This window comes from Hyaena hyaena, unplaced genomic scaffold, assembly GCF_003009895.1.
Source record: "Hyaena hyaena isolate Hyena2069 unplaced genomic scaffold, ASM300989v1 scaffold_188, whole genome shotgun sequence".
Taxonomy (NCBI): Eukaryota; Metazoa; Chordata; class Mammalia; order Carnivora; family Hyaenidae; genus Hyaena; species Hyaena hyaena.
In genome coordinates this window covers 2,654,027-2,669,282 of record NW_024080819.1, presented here as the reverse complement: position 1 = coordinate 2,669,282, position 15,256 = coordinate 2,654,027, and positions in this window count along the sequence as shown.

Genomic DNA, 15,256 nt, shown 5'->3' with positions numbered 1-15,256 from the left:
TCAGACACTTAACCCACTGAGCCATCCAAGAACCTTGTGAATAACTTATTGTTAAACAGATCTGACACTCAGAAGTTTACCCATAGGTCAATGTTAGTAGAGTCTCTTATCAAATATGCAAGGTTGTGAAATGTGTTAGGTGTATGGGAAGATCCCTACTCTAATGTAATTAGGACCTCATGCATGACCAGCCACATGAGAGTGATCATGATGCCCCCATGAGGGCCATGTCAGGATCTATTCATGTTTCTTAACTTTAGGGTCCATCATTAAGCATGTCTTTCCTCAACAGAGTTTGGGGGGTTTGAACCCAGTCTTCTGCATGTCACTTCATTTTAAAAGGCTATTACTCAACATTGGAGAAAACTTCCATTATCAGATGTCTCAAAGATAAGCTTTTAAATAGATAATAGACTGTTTTCTAATAATATTATTTTAAAGAAATAGGGTGAGACTCTTAAAAGCTCATCCAAAAGAACCTTTTGATTTGGGTGCAGATGCAAAGACCCTTACCTTCTTTGTCATAACCACTCAGTGTAGTAGGGTCCCTTGGGAGCAAAGAGAAGTCTAGAGAGAACCAGAATCTCCCCTGAATCAATCAGAAGCCCTTGGAGGAGTCCTAGAACCACCTGTCTCTAATTAATCTCTTCTACTGTATTCCCTCAGCACTTACACACTCATAATTATATTTATGATTGTAATTGTATTATATTACAGTTCAGATCCCCTTACAATAAATATCATCATAATGAAAACCTCACTATTATAAAAAGATTTCCCAGCCTTAGCCAGTAACTTACTTATTTCAAGCATACACAATACAATAAAATTCTAGTGAAATAAATACTTTGGAGGTTCCTTCAATTCTGTAGTTATAGAATTTGACCTTATAACTATAACTATTGTGTAAAGGTGTATGTGCTCTTCCACTAGATGTCAGATCCTTAACAATATAGTCTACACCACAAAGTTTTATACATAGTAGATATTTAATAAACACTAGAACAAGTGAATAATTTGCAATAGAATTAGATGTGAAATAGAATCTATTTGCCCCAGTATATAGCAATGGTACCATTAGAATTGTTGAACTGCAATTAGTATGCCCTTTATTCTTCATCACCATTTTTATCATTGTTTGAAGGAATCAAGTGTGAAACTACAGCCTGTCTTGTGAAATCTTCTAGCCTCTTGTTCATTCATCCCTGATGCTTTCTTCTAAAAGCAACCAGCTTAGGGGCACCTGGGTGGCTTACTCAGTTAAGTGTCCATCTCTTGATTTCGGCTCAGGTCTGAAATGATCTCATGGTGCATGGAGTTGGAGCACACATTGGACTCCACACTCAGTGCGCGAAGCCTGCTTGGGATTCTCTCTTTCCTTCACTCTCTGTCCCTCCCCTACTTGCACACATGCTCTCCCTCTCTCTCTCTCTTTCTCAAAATAAATAAATAAATAAAATTTAAAAATAAGAGCAACCAACTTAATATCAACCAATAACATAAAGGCTATTTGTGCCAACATCATGCTGACTGCAATGGCATAACTGGCTGATACTCTTCTGGCATGGGATGTTTATACTTTCTTATACCTGTCACAATACCATTGATATAAATCCTTCACAAGTGGAAAACAATTCTACATGGATACCATTGGTCCACAGTATTATTTTTATATGTAAAACATGGCATATATTTGTCTACTCTTTCAAAAATCCACATTTTAGGGGCATTGTGCTGGCTTAGTCAGTAGAGCTTGTGACTCTTGATCTTTGGATTGTAAGTTCGAAGCAACATTGGGTACAGAGATTACTTTTAAAAAATATTTAAAAAATCCACATTTTAGGGGTGCCTGGGTGGCTCAGTCAGTTAAGCGTCCAACTTTGGCTCAGATCATAATCTCATGGTTCATGGGTTTGAGCCCTGCATCAGGCTCTGTGATGACAACTAGCTCAGAGCCTAGAACCTGTTTCAGATTCTGTGTCTCCTTCTCTCTCTGATCTTCCCCTGCTCATGCTCTTTCTCTGTCTCTCTCTCTCAGAAATAAATAACACATTAAAAAATTTTTTTAAATCCACATTTTAAAAAGCGTAGTGTCATTTAATTTTGAAAAAGTAAATACGAGAAGCAAAAACAATCTTTTTATTTTTTTTTACCAAAAATGAGTGGGACCATTGAAACAAGGAAGCAATATGATTTTTAATATGTCTACCTCTACGTGTTAAGAAAAGACAATATTAGCAGGTAATGGCAATGGGGGATTAGAGTGTTACCCTATGAAAAGATGTTTCTCTGGGTGTATGCTCTACATACTCAGGAAGAAAAGTAATTCAATGTATGAAAAGAAATGTGTAGGCTCTGTGTACTTCACAAGCATTCCTTTCATCATTGGAAGTGGAGAAGACATCTAAATAAAAGGGCATCTGCTTGTAATTTGTATCAATAAACTGACTTTAATATATAAACTAAGATGACCTGAGAGCAAATCACTGCAGTCAGAAATCTGGATTTTTTTGTGTGTTTGTTTTTTTGCACCAGCAACTTATGTAAAGGGAAAAAGTTAGTAAGCAAAAATGTTATTTTTCCATCAGATCTAGTGGTAACAGTTGCACAACCCTGAGGATATACTAATAACCACTGAATTATATTTTTTTTAATAATTAATTTATGGCATGTGAATTTTATGTAAAAGAAAAAGGGAATCACTGATTCTTTTACACATGGGCCCCACACTGTGCGTGGGCAGAACAGTCTTCCATTCCAGATTGCCACGGAGGGGCCTGGCTGGTATTGAGAGAAGCAGTGTGTGCTCACAATCAGTCAATAAACCAGCAAACAAGGGCATAAACTTGTCATTTGTCTGAGTTCAAGTGTATATTACACTCAGAGCTTTTGGGTTTTTTTTTTTGTTTTAAGAAATTTTTTTATAGTTTATTTATTTTTGCGACAGAGAGAGACAAAGCATGAGTGGGGATGGGGCACAGAGGGAGGGAGACACAGAATCCAAAACAGGCTCCAGGCTCTGAGCTGTCAGCACAGAGCCTGATGCAGGGCTGGAACCCACGAACCCTAAGATCATGACCTGAGCCAAAGTCAGGTGCTTAACCGACTGAGCCATCCAGGCACCCCAACACTCAGAGCTTTTGGCACTATGCCTAAAAACCAACCCATTTCCTGAGCTATAAAGGCAAATATAACCTTTGAGTCTATGGCACAGGTTCAAGCCCACACTCAGAACTGTGAACAGAAGAGTGAACGGATGGAAGAGTCTAGGGTTCTATCAAATGATATATTACTAAAAAATATCACCTTGTTCTGAGCATGAAACAGAGCTAAGTGAACATTTGATTCTTATAGACACATTTTATAGATGGCAGCTTGAGCCAGTGAACCAAACCCCTTAATCACCACCATGAGAATCACTGCAACAAACATAAGCTCTGGAGACACACTTAATCAAAATCCCAGCTCTTCTTAGTAACTGCATAACTTTAGGCAAGTTAGGTATCCTTTCTGAGCCTCTGTTCCTTGTTAGTAAGACAGGGATTCTGGTACTTCTAGCAGGTAGTTCATGGGACTCTTCTGAATATTAAGTGACAAAATACAAACATCATACTTGGCACCAAGTAGTACGCAACATTATTATTATTTTTAACAGTTCTTTGTTGACAAATTAAAATTTGACATCCATTTCTTCAAAATTACTTTTTACATGCCAAAATCTCTCTTAATAGATTAATTTTTTTTAATTTTTAAAAAATGTTTTTATTTATTTCTAGGAGAGAGAGAGACAGTGTGAGCAGGGGAAGGTCAGAGAGAAAGAGAGTCACAGACTAAAACAGGCTCCAGGCTCTGAGCTGGCAGTCAGCACAGAGCCCGACACGGGGCTCGAACCCATGAACCGCGAGATCATGACCTTAGCGAAAGTCGGACGCTTAACCGACTAAGCCACCCAGGCGCCCCAGATTAATTTTTTTAAATGTTTTATTTATTTCTGAGAGAGAGATAGAGACAGCATGAGCAGGGGAGGTCCAAAGAGAGAGGGAGATACAGAATCTGAAGACAGGCTCCAGGCTCTGAACTGTCAGCACGGAGCCTGATGAGGGGCTCGAACCCACAAACCATGAGATCATGACCTGAACCGAAATTGGATGCTTAACCGACTGAGCCACTCAGGTGCCCCTAAAAATATTTTTATTATATTTCTCTCATTAGAGGAGAGAAGCCACATTCTCTTTCAAAAAGAGATAAAATAATTATCATGCAAACTTCATTCTTCATTGTTTTTGTAGGATTTGGGGGTTTTGTAGATCATTTGGGAAACAAAACCAAAATTAGATTAAGCCTTCTAACATTGTTTCTGTAGTTGATAACTTTCCTCAAAGTTGAAATTTTTATAATAATTTATTCAAGGAAGTTATCATCTAGGCTCTAAAATTCCTTCAGTTTCATACCCCTGACAAGAAAGAAAGCCATCAGGAGCTTCAGATAAATAATAAATGGCACTGTGGCTTTAGAAGATGCTTGAGTAATACTGTCTTCAAAGTTCTCAAGATAAAGGATGTGCTTTGGAATAAAACCAATACGTTTTAGAGGCAGCACATTTGCACTGCTGACATCCCCCTTCACTACCAGATCACCTCTCCAGAAGGCCTTCCTGAGCCCCCCTCAGCTATCCCCTCACAGCTCTTTCATGGCACTTTACACAATTCAGAAGTAGCAATTATCACACATGTACCTTGGTTTGGTTTGGCTTGGCTTTGTTTGGCTTGTATTTCATTCGACGAGATTTTTTTCTAAAGAATTGAAATTTAAATATGCTTCCTTGTCTGCTCCAAAACTCTCTCACTAACTTCAGGCAAAGAAAAAGAAAAAAAGAAAAAGAAAAGCATAAACTCTTTGATGTGGCATCCCAGGCCATTTATGATTAGCCATACTTCCTTTTGTATCTTTATCTTTTCCACTCTTCCCCTCCTAGCCCTTTGTAGCTGCAACCACTGTGAACTGTCCCAGCCTAGGGCAGGCTCTGTTCCCTCTCCCTCCTGGCTCTTAGACCTGTTGTTTGGTTAATGGAATGCTGCCCTGACCCTCCTCATTCCTTAAATACTGCTCATCTGGCCAGTGCTGCTAATGTCACTTTTTCTGGAAAGACTTCCTAGACCTTCTCCCTCAAAATGAGGTGGTATGACTCTTGAAAGTGTTCTTTTTTTTTTTTAATGTTTATTTATTTATTTTGAGAGATAGAGAGACAGAGAGACAGAGAGAGAGGGAGAGAATCCCAAACAGGCCCCACACCATCAGCACAGAGTCCGACTGAGACACCAGGTGCCCCTTGAAAGTGTTCTCATAACAACCAATATATCCCCCAGCATCACACTTAGCAATCTGAGTTGAAATATGTGTTTTCTTTTCCTTCTTCCCTAATAGACAATAAGCTCATTGAGGGCAGGTACTGTGTCTTGCTTACTGCTACAGTCCCAGCTCCTAGCCCATTGCCTGGTAGATAAAAGACCCTTATTAATTATCTGTTGAAAAGATGAATCTGAATCTACATGCTTAAATTCAACAAACATGATACTACCTTTCAAATAATATAGGATGTGAAATACGGAGAAAACACTAACTTCTTGCCAGCTGGTAAGAATTCCTCTGTAGGAAGAGGTTTGCTTTGCTGTACACACTCTCATAAGCCTGATATGGGATAGGAGCAAGATTCCTGCTGGAGAGCATGCAGGTGTGAGGCCAAGGGCTTCCTGAGGAAGGGGTCAAAGAAAAGATGTCAGTTGATGGCCCACTTATAAAGGGACTTTGAGAAAAAATGCATAACAGGGGCTTTATTAAGTTGTTTTATAGGTGGTGTGTGGTAAAAATGCTTTCCTCCATTCATCCTGTTAATCTTTGGTAGGTCAACTTTGATAATGCTTTTGTGTAAAAAGTTTTGTGATTTAGGAAGTTCAAAGAGAACAAAGGGGAAATCAACATATGGTTATTACACAGTATTTAAGGTATACATCTTCCTGATTCTCTCTGTTGACTTCCAAGCAACTTAGGCTCCTAAGAGCCTGTCATGTGAAGGTACTTGTAACCCAGAGTTTTCTTTAGATCATGTAGATCTATCCTCCCTGAGGAGACAGGATTCAGCAAGGATCAGCTGGCTCATTTGATTACATCTTGAGAGATAAACCCATCCAGCCTATCATACAACCATACATAACACAGTTTCTTTGAAGAGTTATTTTGTGCTAAGTACCTGCATATGGCTAGGCAAGACTGGAGAAGGTGGAGAAATTTGGTGAAATGGCTATTTCTAAAACAATTATAAGAGATTGGGAAAGAAGGGTGTAGTTTGGAAACCTGAACATTATATTACATTGGGAGAGTAGGTCAGAAAAGAGAAGGAGGTCTGCTGTGGTTGGGTCTAGAGTATGATAGGTAATGCCAGACAGACGTGGGCAGAGTGGCCCTCTTGAATAAAGGGTTTATGAAAGTGTATAATGTACAAGGTACAGTGTTGATCTTCCTTCCAAACTAATAAATTCTATGTGACTGACTAATATATTTGATTTGAGTAGATTTTATCCCACATCATCCAATATTTATAAATGACTTGAAGGTAATACAGAAAGCTTTATGCGGGGTCAATTATATCAGTATTTATTTGTCAATTCCTTTTATTCTCAGACTGCATAAAACTACTGTTCGGAATCACCCACTTCCAACTTTTTTTTTTGCAGCATTTCTGATTATCAATACCCAAGTCTTTGCATTGGGGCAGTTTGATACTCAGTATTATTCTTCCTCCTATATCTAGTATAGCATAGTTGGGTGAGACCTAGAAGATATGTATGCTGGGGCTCTTCTACTCTCTGAAGGAAAATAAAGCTAAATACCTTTTGTCTGACCTGGAGCCTATTGGCTATATTCCTGCTATATTTTCCCTAGCTTTCTTATACTCCAAATCCTCTCAAAAGAAGGAACAAAAATAAAAGAAAACATTAATATGTGTTAAGCATTTTCAAGCCATCTATCATGCTAAATATGAGTTAACCTCAGACATATGTATTTCCATAGGTTTCTAGCAAAGAGCCAATTGACCAAGGAACCCTACCTGGTTATGGGCCATTCAGACCATTGCTTAAATCTATAGCATCCTAGCCATAAAGATTTACAGGCAGATTATTTGAGGCATGAAGACCAATTTTGTTTAGAGTGAGTTTAAACTACTATCTTGATGTAGAGATATCCTGAAGAACCTAGTTCAAGTTTGTACCAATCCCAGAGATTCAAGGAAGGGGGGCTGTTACTTATTAAGACCTTCCTAATTGACAGTTATAGACTGACTAACTTAAATATCATCATAAAATACACCCCCAGGATTTTAATCAGTTTAACATGATACATGGGGAATAAGAAGAAGAGGAGAGCTCACACTTCTCCCTGAGTTCTTTGGAACTCCTGATTTTAAGATGGGGGAGGGATAATCTAGAACTTTTTTTTTTTTTCTTTTTTCTTTTGGCCCAGTGATCTTCTTGAGTCAGAAGAAATCAGCTTGCTGGTTCTTGTCTGCAATGAATTGTCTGGATCCAAACCAAATGGGTCTAAACTTAAGGCATCCCAAAGCTATCAAATTAGTAATTAGGTCACAGGAGGTCAGGACATACTTTGGCCCACTGTGGCAGCTAGTTTTTATTTTAGCACTTAGAAATGGACAAATTGATACTGCAGGTTACATAATATGTATATGACTTCAGCAACTAACAATCTTTAGAAAGTAACAGATTTAGATTCAAGACATATCTAGGAATGTTGAAAAATCTTTTACTTTTCAAGAGAAAAAAGCCTCTACAAAGGTTAAATGGCTTGTAATTGGGAAAATAGCATTAAAACAAGTCAGTGTTAGGACCAGGTGAATATTTACTTATGACAATATTAAAAGCATAAATAGGTTTGTAGTTCATTACCATTTTGAGCTAATAGTGTTCAAAATAATTTTAATTAAGAACAGGGAACATCATAGGTCCAGTATAAAAATAAAATATGATTTACTAAAATAGTGATTTAATGAAAGGTTATTTGTTTTAATTCTAAAATCTTCAAGCACATAGTCTCATTACCTTAAATAAACTTGCTTTTAACCTTCAGTTGTAAAATGATTTTCAATAAGGCATAATATCAATGAAAATTTTCCAATACAAATAAGAATGTTTAGAGACTAAATAAAAGGTGAAACTTCTTCATTAAAAGTGACCAAAGGAAGATCCAAATTAAGAATTTACCCAAAATAGAGTAGGAACCCATTTTATTAGAAGTAAAGCAAAATGAAGGTTTCAGCCACCCAAAGTCTCACACCAGTGATTTAATTGGAAAGGTCTTTCCTTATAAACAGGATTAATTCCAATTAGTAGAAAATTCAAATTATGTTTATAAACACTAACAAAATGCTATCATTCCATAGCATATTACTTGCACAGCACCTATCCTATAAGACATTTTATGAAAGACAAAGGTTCATTAATTTTGCTAATTTTCTCCATTTTATAGATGAAGAAACTGAAGCATAAAGTATTTAAAAGACAAGCCATAGCAAGTTTCCAGAAAAGCTGAAGAATTTCTTTCCTTCTTAGTCCTTTGTTCATGATATTCCCACAAGAAAAATAAATAAAAGCAAGTCCCAAGTAGCACAAAATGAAAAGGGGAAAATTTTTAATGGTCTGTAGTGGCAATCCAGGAGAGACATGAATTAAAAGCAAGAAATAACTGTGTTAAGTTGTAAAAACTTAAATTCCTTTTTCTCTGGCCCTTCTATTAAGTCATGAATTAAAGGCGCTGCTTTTTTTTTTTTTTTTTTTTTACAGAGGAAAAGCTCCTTTGTAAGAAAGCTCTTAGGTTTGTAACTCCTGGGGTCCTCTTCTTTAGCTCTTGGTAGATATTTAGCATCCTTGGAGCAAGTGAAATTCATGCCATTTTTGACCCCACCAACCAGAGTGACCTGGCAAAGTAAAGTTCTTTAATGGAGATCTGCCCTAAAGTTATAGGGCCAGCTCAACCCCTGGCCTGCAGCTCTGGGACTGAGATCTCAATTAGAAAAATCTCACAGCCTGGCAGGTAGGAGCAAAAGGCTGTCTGACCCAACAAGCAGAGAAATATACCTGCTGAGATTCTCTATGAGCTGCCTAGAACCCATTGTTGTAAGTGATTGTCCCAGGCCTCATGTGTGTATAGAGAGGTTGGCTAGAGAAAGAACAAGGTGGAAGTAGAAAAAGGAAGCCCAAGGGACCTTTGTTGTTGCTACCTGTTTTCCTCCCAGAGGAGCTCCTGTAGTTAGTTTACCACCAGAGCCTAGGGCAGGAGAATGCCACCAAAAGATGTGTTTGGGGAGGAAGGTGGGGGAGGGGAGTGGTCAAGTCATAGAGGACCTGCACCACTGTCCATATTCACGAGCTTAGATTTCATCCAGAAGGCATTTGGAAACTGATGAAGGTTTTTAGCAGAGAAGGGTACTTGAAAATGAGCATTCTGGCTAGTGCAGCATGGAATGAAGTGAGCAAGAACTACCTTGCCCATCACTGTAGCACAGTGTCTGGGCTGAAATGAGTAGGTACTCAGTAAATATCTGTTGACTGGATGAGTGAATGAATGAGTGAGTGAATGGATGATTTTAGTTGGGGAGAAAGAAGAGCCTGGCAAAGAACTTACTTTGTTGAAGGTTGCCAGCAGTATCTTCATTGCAAGATAAATGAGATTTCCTAGTTGGGGGGGGGGGGGGAGGGAAGGATCTAGGTGGGGATGTTAACACTGTCTACTTCATAGAAATGATTATGTCTTTGGACACTTATTACAGTGGAGGAGGAAGACACAAAGACAATTAAGTAAACTATTAACAAATTATGATTGTATTATGAAACCAAGGGCCAGGATAGGGAATAACAAAGGAGACCTATTTTAGAGGAGATGATAGAGGAAACTCTCTAAGAATGTGATATTTAAGCTGAGCCCCAAAGGAGGATAAGGAACTATCTATGTGAAAAACCAATGTATGGGCTTTACAAGAAGAGGAATAGCTATGCGAAGCCTCTGAGGCAGAAAAGGACTCATTTTGTTCCAAACACTACCGGAAGACCGGAGTGACTAGAGCTCAAAGCCTGAGGAAGAAAGCAACAGGCTGGGGCAGATCACTCAGAGCTTGGCATATGAGGAGCTGACAGCTTTGTCCAGCCAACCCCATCCCCATTCCAGCAGGAGGAATGAAAGGAATCTAAGAGAGGTAGCAGAACAGATGAGAACTGAAATTATGAGGAGGATTTCAGACTGGGTTTATTCTAGATCTTCCCCAAAGGAATCCCCATAGCCTACTAGAAATACTCTATAGGGAAAGGAATGTGTAGGTTGAGAATCAAGACTTAAACTTGGTCAAAGGAAACACACATTCCTGGTTACATTCCTGGGGAACTAGCCTTTCTCCCTTAGGAAAAGTATCATTCACCTGCCTCATGGAAAGGGAGGGATTTTGGTTTTCATTTTTTTCCTTCCACATTATAGACCATTTTACAAGGTCTAAGACATTTTACAAGGTAAAAAAGGTGAATGAAAGAAACAAAGAGGGGGAGGGAAGCTGCCAAGAAGATACAGAGTTTAGAGGGGAGAATTGCCCTTTTTGTTTGTTTATTTGTTTCTTTTTTTTTTTTTTTTTTGGTCCTTTTTGGTCAATGCTTCCCATAATCCATCATCCTTATCCTAATGGAGACTGGACTGGCTGGGTATGGAATTAGGTGCCTCAGAGGAAGAGTAGGGTTTTTTTGTTTGTTTATTTTTGTTTTGTTTTGTTTTGTTTTTTTACCTTCTATCTTCCTTCAGCTTGGTTAATGTTATATCTTTCTCCTGAACAAAGGCCCACCTACATGGGAAGTCCCCTTTGCAATGGGGAAAATGTCCTTTTATTTTATTGTCTTTGATAATTCTTGATTAAAGTTCTTCAGATTTTGCTTGCAGCTCTGTAGTTCCATAACTCGTCTAGAAAGAAACATTTTGTAGCTAAGCAGATGGGATCCTAGTAGTGAGAGGAGAAAGTGTATAACCCCTATGAACTGGGAAAGTCTGTGAGATGAAGCACTGGTTGTGTCTTGGAGAAGCCAGGTGGGACTTCTCCCTGAGGCTCATTCACACTCAGCATAATAAACGTGGGGAATATCCCACATCTACCATTAACACTACATGGCCTTGAGCAAAATATTTAAGTGGGTCAAAAAATAACTTTTCTGTAACTGTGTTTTTCTAAGATTAGTGATCATTAATGGGTCACAAAATCAATTTATAGGCTTGACAATCATTTAAAAAATAAAATAGAAAATAATGGTCTTTTGTTTTGTTTTGTATATGGTAATGGTTAAGTGTTGTTCCATGAAACTTGTCTCAGATATGTTTAGTGTCACAATGTCAAATACATTGCTTATTGTGGGTAGTATAGTAATCGAAGAAGTTTGGAAAATACTGATAACTTAGTTTCTAGCTCCCATTCCCACTCAGAGGTAGGGAAAAGGTTAAAATAGCATATTAAATCCTACTTAGCATTTTTCAGTTTCAAAGTGTCTATTTTGGGGGCTTTATGTCCTCTCTTCCCTCCCCTTTTACTTGCTTCTCCTTTTCTTACTTGTGCTCCACCTCCCTGCCTTAGGCTGGACAGCCTCAGTCTCAGTGCTTGGCCTTAATGGCATTAGAGCTTCAAGAAGACAAACCAAGCAACAATAATCCCCTAGCTTACCAAGAAAGAGAGACAGCAGGAAGTGCTTTTTATTCATGTATTTATTTTAAATGTTTGTTTATTTATTTGGAGAGAGAGAGAGCTGAGGAGGGGCAAAGAGAGAGGGGAGAGAGAACCCCAGGCAGGCTCCAGGTCAGCACAGAGCCGGACACAGGGCTGTCTCATGAACAGTGAAACCATGACCTCAGCAGAAATCAAGAGTTGGATACTGAACCAAGTGAGCTACCCAGGTGCCCCAGGAAATGCCTTATAAATAACATTCCACATTAAGCATATAATCTGTTAGAGCCTCAGTTTCTAAATCTGTTAAACATGCTTAAACATGCTGAATATACTTAATATTTAAATTGTCTGCCACATTTTAGGTGCTGGATAAATATGAAGTCTTTCCGATTTGGAGCTCTTAATATTGCTCGAAGAATTCCTCTAAGCTAGCCCTCTGTCTCTGGGAGCTTAGGCTGGGTTATGGATGTGTATGGTACATAGAGGCAGCAAAATGAAAACAAATCAATACATCAGTGGGGTGGAAGGTATTTATATCATACTCAGATAAAGTATGTTTTATGGCCCATGGCCAAGAGTCTAAGATATCTCAATTGAGGAATCCTCCAGGAAACTAGCTCCAGCATAGTCAGATGAAAAACAAAACAAAACACAAGAATACCATACCAAATTAATCTGCATGGGCACAGGCAGGGCTAACCAACGTAAGCATGATTGAAAAAGGTTAAAAAATAAAAGTGTCTGTTCCTAAGCCCCCTGCCTCCCTGCTCTGCTCCCTTGTCAGAACTGGTAACAGTCCTCTCATTGAGCATGTGGTTGTCCTTATGTTCCTTTCTCAACCCAACCCCCAAACCCCCCTGATAAGATTCTGATAGCATGTAAAATAAGTAACACTGCACATAAAACCCAATCTCACAGAAGTGTTCCTGTGGAATATATATATATATATATATCTCATTTAATTTATTATATATATATAATATATATTTTTGTATAAGTTTATATATATATATATAAATTTCCAAATTTCTTAAAGAAATCAAGGGACTTGAAAGAACCTTAATTTAACCCCCCAATGGGGCAAGCAGTTGGTGGGGGAGTGGGAGGGGTAAAGGGTCCATAAGTCCAGCCTGCCTACAGGGCATACCCTCCCCCGCTGAAGACCTGACCTGTCCCTGAAGCAACACAGATAAAGATGTCTCTACGCTCTCAGCACTGAAGCTTGCTGGCCTAACAGGAACTAAAAGGCCGCAACCCACCAGGTCATCATGCCCTAATCTATCCCCCACCTTACTGTTGTATTGGTCAGAGTTATTAAAAAAAGAAAAATTCAACTGAGTAAATTTTAAGATCTCAACTGGCTTTATTAAATGATTAATGAATCTGGCAGCACCCCCATCTAGAAAGTAGAAAGCTCTGAGCAGTTGTATAAAATGGAAGGTTTTGTAGAAGGAGGGTGGGGCAAGAAGCTTATAAGCAAAAGAAAGAAAAGGATTGTTCCAGCAAAGTCCCATTCCCTTAGGGGAAGGGGGCGGGGTGTCTTATCATGCAGATTTCCTTTGGGGGGTTGATAAGTCCTGCTGATCAGAAAATTCTTGACTGACCAGTTAAGACTGCATTTTCAGGGGAGGTTGAAACTGCAGTTAAGTTAGATATGAAGCTCCAGTATGGGGCCTTGGGCCAAGTGAAGCGATTTTGGGCCTATGGTTTTCTTTTTAACAAGTTTTCCAGAGAAATAGAACTGATGAGAGACCAAGAGAGAAAGAGAGAGAGAGAAAGAAAAATTGAGATTTATTTTAAGGAATTTGTTTACATAATTATGGAGGCTGGCAAGTCCAAAATCTGTAGGGTGGACAAGCTTGCTGGAGACCAGGGAACAGCCAATGTTATAGTTATGTTATAGTTGTCTGCTGGCAGAATTCCTTCTTGCTCTGGGGAGATCAGGCCTTTATTCTGTTCAGGCTTTCAACTGATTGTTGGTTGTGGGATGTGAATAAGGTCCACCCATATTATGGAGGGCAATTGCTTTACTCAAAGTCTGGCAATCTAAATGTAATTCTCATCCAAAAACACCCTCACAGACTCACCTTGAATAATGTTTGAGTAAGTATCTGGGTGCTCTGTGGTCCAGCCATGGTTAATTCATCATAACTGCTATACAGCCAGATGTGGCCTTCCCCAACATACCAACCTTAACCCAACTGTTTCCCAAGTCTGTCATTTTTTCAGAATTCTCAGATTCAAAATGTTATATTCTGACACATTTTAAGTTATTCAAGTGTTCAAAGATTGATCATGGTTGTGATTACCTCCCCTTATTTGACACACAAAATCCTTGTAATATTTTGGGAGGAGAAAGTAGTTTCATATAATTGTTCTTAATTTGTTGGCATTCAGTACCCATTTACTCTCTTAAGAATGTAAAAAAGCTTGTGTTTGCAGGGGTCATCTCTCTTGATACTATGCCTTAGAGAAATATGTGTATCATATTAGAAATGAAAAATTAGACATTAAAAATAGATTCTTGAGTTTCTTTCAAAATAATGCTAGCAAATAAGTTAGCATAGATAACATTATTATGAAAAATAACTGTTTTCCAAAACAATAATAATTGGTGAGAAGAGTGTCACTCTTACATTTTTGCAAGTCTCTTTAATGCTTGATTTAATAAAAGATGGTAGGATTATCATATCTGCTTCTGCATTTAACCTGTTGTGCTATATTTTGATTAAAGTATATAAAGAAAACCTAACCTCACACTAATACATAGCTGGAAAAGGGAAGACTTGCACAGGACTCTTCGGACCAGACTTTGAGAACTACTGGTTTTATAGAAGTACTTCTACCTGTGAGTCAGAGGCCCTAGATCCTCATCTCTGCTTTGTCATTAACCAGCTGTGCCTCACCTAAACAGTAAGGAAATTAACATATTGTTGAACATCTACTATGTGTCATGCACAGTGTATATAGCATTTAATAGAATCTTCATAACAACTTATAATATAAGCAGTTGCACAATGGCAAAAACAACCAGAGAAGAATTAGTCCAAGATAGTCACATGAATACAATTTATATTTTAGAGTAGGACATCAAGCCCCAGAATACCTATACCACTTTAATCTACTGCCTCGGTGAACCAGTGTACACCCTAATTACATCTTTCCTATAAAGAATGATGATTTGATGATCCAGGAACCTGTTTTTCCCATAAACCCCTCTACTGGATTAAATAGAAGGTTTTGCTTAATTCATGTTGTAAAATATATTCGATAAGATGTAGTTAGCATTAAATTACTGGTTCCTGTTTCCATTCCTCATATTCACCTACCCCAGGACATTTGGGAAGGCTGAGGGGGAAAAGGAGGTATCTGAGGAGATAAGGGCAGGTGAGGGAGGGGAAGAGATGCAGTGGAAAGAGCCAAATTTGAATTGAAGAGTAATATAGTGTTCATTAGAAGTGGAAAGGGAAGGATTAGGGTTACCCATGCTCATGAACA